At 47.0% G+C, this 7,669-nt stretch overlaps 1 pseudogene; it reads left to right on the forward strand.

Moving 5' to 3' along the window:
• The first annotated feature begins 3,912 nt into the window (after nucleotides 1-3,912).
• Nucleotides 3,913-4,376, forward strand: Gm10054 (annotated as a pseudogene).
• The last annotated feature ends 3,293 nt before the right edge of the window (nucleotides 4,377-7,669 follow it).

Here is a 7,669-nt window from a genome sequence, read left to right on the forward strand (position 1 = left end):
ACTACAAAATAGATCCCAGCACTTGAGGAGCTAAGACAGAAAGATGTCACAAGTTGGAAGACAGCCTGGGCCACATAATGAGCACCAGGCCATCTTAGGCTATAAAGTGAGATCTCGTCTTAAACAAAAGGTGGGTTTGTAAATATGGCTTGATGGTTAAGAGCATTTACTGCTCTTCCAGGGGACCAGAGTTTGATTTCCAGAATATACTTCAAACTTCTATATGCGCAAGAGCATACACACACACACACACACACACACACACACACACACACACACAGACAGACAGAGACAGACAGAGACAGAGACACAGAGAAACAGAGAGAGACAGAGAGAGAGCATATATAGACAAACACATACACATAAATAAAAATAAATATTTTAAAGGAAGGTATGGAACAAAGGAAGGAAGGAAGGAAGGAAGGAAGGAAGGAAGGAAAGAAGGAAGGGAGGGAGGGAGGGAGGGAGGGAGGGAGGGAGGGAGGGAGGGAGGGAGGGAGGGAGGGAGGGAGGGAGGATTACAGACATGGACCAGAGCCTGGAGGGCACCCACTGAAATGTCAAGGTTCTTGTGTACCAGAAAAAAAGCTCTGGACTAAGGACACATGGATAATGATGGATCTTAAAGGCTAACTAAGAAAGAGAAATACTACACACACATTTGTATGAAATGTATATATGCGCGCACACACACACACAGAGAGATTTTTTTTAAAGAGATAAAGAGAAATAAACTCCTGACAGTGGAAGTGGGCCAGAGGGCTGGGAAAGGCCTGAGGCTCACAGGCCTGGACCATGGGTGGCCATGGGTCTCTGTCCTTTCAGGACATTCCCAATGACACCAGCCATTATTCTTCATGTGCTGTTTGGTTATATGGAGCCCATGGTTAGAAGAACCCCCCGCTGTCCTCTGACACTAGGACACTTCCCACTAGTCCTCTGACTCTGTTGCTCTTGATGCCTCTCTCATACATCAAAAGGAAAGGAAGTGGGAAGAGGAAGGGGAGGCAGAGGGGGGGACGGAGAGGATGCTCCAGTCAGACTTGCACTGGAGGGAAGTATGCACCAGAAGGTTGCAAGCCTTGGTTGGCAAGGCCTGTGGTAATGAACATGGCCAGGACACGAACCAAGCTCTTTAGCCACAAATCCTCACTGCCCTCTTCTTCTGCTGGCTCTACCCCAGGGTCAGGGCGGCAGCAGTGACTCAGACTTTAGCAGGAGGGATACTGCGGATGCTATCATAGCCTGTAATTACAAGCTGGAACAGCTATGACTTCAATACCATATTTAATTTTTTGTGCAAATACTTGGCTTTTTCATTGCATCTGAATAAAAATGCCCATTACCCTAACCAGATACCTAGAATTAGAAAATAAGACATTTTTTTAAAGACTTGAAACATCTACCGGTGTATAATTACTCACTGCCTACAGACTATACTTTTAAAAATAGTCGCAAGGAGCATGAATAATTGAGCTGGCACAAGTGCTCCTACATTAGAGCAGCATTGTGTCTCAGTCCCACAATTAACAAATTCCCTTCTTGACTGAGGCTGGAATGCCCATAGAGAGTAGCTGGATCCCAGGATCCACCACAGAACAAGGTAAATGGAAGCAGAGTTTGATTCAATAGCACGCAGGAGCTGGCAGCATAAAAGCACCGTCCTGGACCATCCACAAGGTAGCGTGTGAGTTAGGGGAAGCACACTGAAGGGTGCAGGCAGTCACCCCCTTGAAGCAACATGAGAAATTTTAAGGGAAGAGAAACCCTAGGACCAAAACAAACAGCAAGAGTGAAGCAGAGGCTGCCTCCGGTGGCATCCGAAGCTGTGTCTCAGGCAGCCAAGAAGACAAAGCTAGCCCGTTCCCACAGCCCAGAACACTCCTAACACTGGACAGGGGCTCAGACCAAAGGCGTGACCAGAATGGGGTGGGACTAGGAATGTGGCTCAGTTAAAGTGCTGCCATCCAAGCCTGAGGACTTAAATTTGGTGTGGTGGCACACATTGTAATCCGACCCAGGGAAGCGAAGACAGGCAGATCCCTGGGGTCTGCTTGCCAAACTGCCTAACTTAACCTCTGAGCACCAGGCCAGTAGGAGACTATGATATCCTGAGGACCTCTGGCGCGCGCGCGCGCGCACGCGCACACACACACACACACACACACACACACACACACGGAAGATTAAAACTGATTTAAGTTGGGTCTTTCACATATAGAAAACACAATAAGCATTAAGTAACAGCCACAGCAGCCACAGCTGACAGAAACATCAAAGTAAGGTCTCTGCAGGCAGAGAATTCAGACAATCCACTGGTGTTTCCGTTAAACAGTCCACCAACTGTTCTTTCTGAAAATCTTGGGGGAGAACCATCAAATCTGTGCTGGGGAGTCTGGAAAATAAAACTACGTAAATGACCAGAGAGCAGCACCAAGGTGTGTTATGATGAAGGCTGATGGTGGTTTCAACTCTGATGTTGGGGTAACGGACTAGGATGCTACAGCCTAAAGGATAACCAATGAGAAACAGCAAAGAGGGGCAGAGGAGTGCCCTCTCTCTCTCTCTCTCTCTCTCTCTCTTTGGTTTTCGAGACAGGGTTTCTCTGTATAGCTCTGGCTGTCCTGGAACTCACTTTATAGACCAGGCTGGCCTCGAACTCAGAAATCCTCTGCCTCCTGAGTGCTGGGATTAAAGGCGTGCACCACCACACCTGACTTCCTCATTTATTTTTATTTTATGTGTGTGGGTGTTTTGGCTGCATGCTCATGTACAGGCCACAGAGGCTGGAAGAGGGCACTAGATCATACGGATCTGTAGTTAAAGACATTTGATAGCCAGCGTTTAGGCACTAGGAATCAAACCCAGGTTCTCTAGAAGAGCAAGGAATGATTTTAACCACTGAGCCACCTCTCCTGCCCAAGGGAAAAGGAGTCTCTTAATTCCTGTCTCTTGCTTCTATGAGCCTTTGTTCAGTCAGGCTGCTGCGTCTAGAATCTGAAATAATAGCAAATAAAAGCAGGGACCTTTCTGGGATCCAACAAAAACAGGTGATGACAGAGACACCCCCCTGACACACACACACACACACACACACACACACATACCCCAAGGTGTACTGAATTCTGAAAGGATGGCTGTCCCAAGTTTTCTCTTCCCTGAGGGGGTCAGTGGAACAGCCTTTATCAGAGCAGGCATCATGCAGGAAGATGGCACACAGGAAAGGCCCCCCTAGTCCAGTCTCATCTGGGTGCCCTCTCTATAGCACTCTCTGACCAGCAAAGGCCCCACCCTGGACTCTTCCTACCAACCTGAGCTGCCCTTACATAGAATAGCCGACATCCTTACAGAGCCTGAGCTCACAGGTCAAAGCAACCAGAGTTCCAAAGAGGATAGCTCCCAAACCAAGAGAGCCTGTGGACATTATTCACTGGGGAAGCAGATGTGTTGGAAGACCACATGTAGCCAAGAAGATGAAGCCAGGTGTGGGACTGTCCACTTGTAAGCCCAGCCTTAGGAGTCTAGTGCAGGAAGAGAGTGACTAGAAACCCAACCTGGGGTTCAGTATGAGGCTCTACCTCAAAACTGAAAACAGGTTAATCAATGCCAAACTCTCAGTCCTGAAAACACATCCAAACAACATTATAGATGCAGAACAGGTTATATTTAAGAATACATCTGTATAGACATATATGTGCATGCAAAAATCCATGAAAAAAAGACCATGAATTTGATGGCAAGCAAGGAAGGTTAATATGTAAGCATTTAGAGGAAGGAAGTGAGAGAAAGAGAGAGATGTTATAATCATATTATTAATATAATAATTATTGTAGTTATTAAATAATTAATTGTAAATTATATACTCAAAATAAAGATAAAATACTGGGAAAATGATAATGCATAAAAATCGGGGCCCGTGGCGCCGGCAAGATGGGCAAGTGTCGTGGTCTCCGAACTGCCCGGAAGCTCCGCAGTCACCGACGGGATCAGAAGTGGCATGACAAACAGTACAAGAAAGCCCACTTGGGCACAGCCCTGAAGGCCAATCCGTTTGGGGTGCCTCTCATGCAAAGGGAATTGTGCTGGAAAAAGTAGGGGTTGAGGCCAAACAGCCAAATTCTGCCATCAGGAAGTGCGTCAGGGTGCAGCTCATTAAGAACGGCAAGAAGATCACAGCGTTCCTGCCCAATGATGGCTGCCTGAACTTCATTGAGGAAAATGATGAAGATCTGGTTGCTGGATTTGGTCGAAAAGGTCATGCTGTAGGTGATATTCCTGGAGTCCGCTTTAAGGTGGTTAAAGTAGCCAATGTTTCTCTGTTGGCTCTGTACAAAGGCAAGAAAGAAAGGCCAAGATCATAAAATTTGACAATGAAAAACAGTAATAAATTTTCATATTCTGAAAAAAATCAAGGAAGAATTAAGAATTATTTGTGAGAGTATGAAAATTCCTTATTATTATTAGTGTGAGTGTGTGTGTGTGTGTGTGTATGTATGAGTGTGAGTGAGTGTGTGTGAGTGAGTGTGTGTATGTGTGAGTGTGTGAGTGAGTATGTGTGTGTGAGTGTGTGTGAGTGTATGAGTGAGTGAGTGTGTGTATGTGTGTGTGTGAGTGAGTGTATATATATGTGTGTGAGTGTATAAGAGTGAGTGAGTGTGTGAGTGAGTGAGTGTGTGTGTGAGTGAGTGTGTGTGTGTGTGAGTGTGTGTGTGTGTGTGAGAGTGTGTGATATGTATGCATTCCCGGGTGCACACTTGGACGTCAGAGGACAAGTTTCAGAGTTCGGTTCTTTCCTTTCACCGTGAGCTCCTCAGGCTCCTCAGGGCTGAAACCCAAGTCATCAGGCTTGCTCAGCCTCCCTCACTGAGCCCTCACCAGTCCATGTTTGTTTTGTTGTTTTAAATGGGGGGAGAGCATTAAATGGGGGGAGAGCTCGTGTGTAAAGTGCTTGCCATGCAGGCCTGATTATCAGAATTCAATTCCCAGAACTCACTTAAAGGTGGAAGGAGAGAGGCAACCCCATAAAGTTGTCCTCTGACCTCCAACACACCTGCCCACGCTCCCACACCATACAGACAGACAATTCAAATGTATATTTAAAATTAACAAAACACATCCCTAATCTAATGAAGCAAATGAAAGGCTAAGGACTTCAACCGACATTCTCTTCTCCGAAGCAGGTGCACAACTGTGGCCAATGAGTGTAGAGAAAGGTGCTCACCTTCAGTGTCATTAGGGAAAAGCAAATCAAAGCCACAACTACGGGGCTGGAGAGATGGCTAGGCAGTTAAGAGCACTGGCTGTTCTTGCAGAGGACCTGGGTTTGGTCACCCACCTGGTGACCCAGAGCTGCCTCTAACTCCAGTCCCAAATAATCTGATGCCCTCTTCTGGCATTTGGAGGCACCAGGCACACCTGCAGTATGTATGCCTGATGCAGATCTACACACATACAGATTTAAGAAAAACTTTAGATGTCATTACACACCCAGTAAGTTGGTGGTTACTTTTAAAAACTGAAAGAGCAAGTGTTGGTGAGGATGTGGAGAAGTTAGAAACCTCCGTCCTTTGCTGGTGTTGCCATCATGATACGACTACTATGGAAAACAATCCTTCAAACCCTGGAAAAAAGTTTAATATAAAATTACCACCAGATGGTGGTGGTGCACACCTTTAATCCCAGCACTCCGGAGGCAGAGGCAGGTGCATCTCAAATTCAAGGCCACCCTGATCTACAGATCAAGTTCCAGGACAGCCAGAGCTACTCAGAAAAACTCTGCCTCGAAAAACAAAAGAAAAGTGAAAGATTATCATGTGATCCAGCAATCCCGTGTGTAAGCAGGCAACTAAAAGAAACAGAAACCATCCCGTTCCTCTCCTCACCTCCTCTCCTACCCAGTTCCCTCTCTCCATCCATCTCCAATGACTACCTAGTTTCCCCTTTTGAGTGAGATACAAGCATCTTCCCTTGAGACCTCCTTATTAGTCAGTCCTTTCAGGTCTGTGGATTGTAGCATGCTTGTCCTGCACTGTATAGCAGTCTATTACAGTAGGGGGGAGAGACTGGGCTTAACACTGCATGCATACGCATGCTCTGTGTGTGTGTGTGTGTGTGTGTGTGTGTGTGTGTGTGTGTGTCCTGGAGATTTTGTTTCTGCTAGGATTCAAAGTGACTCAAGAGACGAGATTAAGGACATCACTTATCTCCGAGCCTTCTGCCAAAGTACAGACACAAAGGGAAGGCAGAGACGGGCAGCCTTCATCCTGCTTTAATTACCTTGTGGGTTCCAGTTAGGGGTCAAGGCTTTTTGCAAAAGTGGCTTTTAAGTGCATGTCCAAGCTATAGTGAGCGAGTGTCTAAATGGAATCGAATGGTTGTGCTCCCAGCTAGTGCCTAGAGAACGGGAGACTGGTTGCTGATGTGGAAGACAGCACCACCCCCAGCCCCCATTCGATGTCATTAGTATTCTGTGTAAAGAGAGACCCTGGTGTGAGGTTGACTAGGCTTCAGGGTTTTACATACCGCATTGTGTTTTCTTACTCATCTGCTGATGGACCCAGGGTATTTCTACATTTGGTTACTGTGAGTAATGGTGACACGAACATAGATGTATGAATAGCTGTCAATCCCTGGCTTCTGTTTCCTTCTCTTTTTTTATTCACTTTACATCATGAATCACAGTCCTCATTTCTCCCACACTTACAAGTCCCTCCTCCCATCACCTCCTCCCCTTCACTCACATCAGAGAAGGGGAGCCCCCCTTGGGTACCACCCCACCCAGGGACATCTAGTCCCAGCAGGACTAGGCACATCCTCTCCCACTGAAGCCCAACCAGACAGTTTAGGTAGGGGAAGGGGATCCAACAGCAGGGAACAGAGTCTGAGACAACCCCTGCTCTACTTGTTAGGGGTCCCACAAGCTGCGCATTTGCTACAGATGTGTAGGGGATCCAGGTCCAGCTCCTGATGCTCCCTGGTTCTGTAAGCCCCAGCGGTTCCAGGTTAGTTGCCTCTGTGGGTCTTTTTTGTGGTGTCCTTGATCCCTCTGACTTGCTCACTTCTATCCCCCACTCTTCCACAAGACTCCCCAGGCTCCTCCTGATGTATAGCTGAGGGTCTCTGCATCTGCCACCATATACTGCTTCCCAGGAATCAGTTATACTAGGCTCTTATCTGTAAGCAGAGCGGAGCATCATTAACAGTGTCAGGGGTTGGCTCTCTCATATCTGATGGGTCTCAAGTTGGGGCAGTCATTGGTTGGCTGTTTCCCCAGTCTCTGCTCTTATCTTTATCCCTGTCTTGTAGGTAAGACAATTTTTGGGTTGAGGTTTTAATGGGTTGAGTGATGTCCCCCTCTCTCTCCTGGAAGCCCTGCCTGGCTATAGGAGGTGGCCACTTCAGTCTCAATATCCCCCTCTGGTAGGAATCTCAGCTAGGGTCATCCCCCATAGACTCCCTGTATCCTCTCCCATCCTGGGCCTCCAGTTAGTCACCCGAGAAGCCCCTCCCCCACTGATTTCCATTCACATTCCCAACCCTCTCCTGCTTCCCTTCTTCCTACACCTGATCAGAATACATTGGTACAGGAGACAACTTCCTGGATGAACAGAGCACTGATGGCTTAGATTCTAAGATCAACAATTGATAAGTGGGACCTCATGAAACTAAG

This window comes from Mus musculus, chromosome 12, assembly GCF_000001635.26.
Source record: "Mus musculus strain C57BL/6J chromosome 12, GRCm38.p6 C57BL/6J".
Classification (NCBI taxonomy): Eukaryota; Metazoa; Chordata; class Mammalia; order Rodentia; family Muridae; genus Mus; species Mus musculus.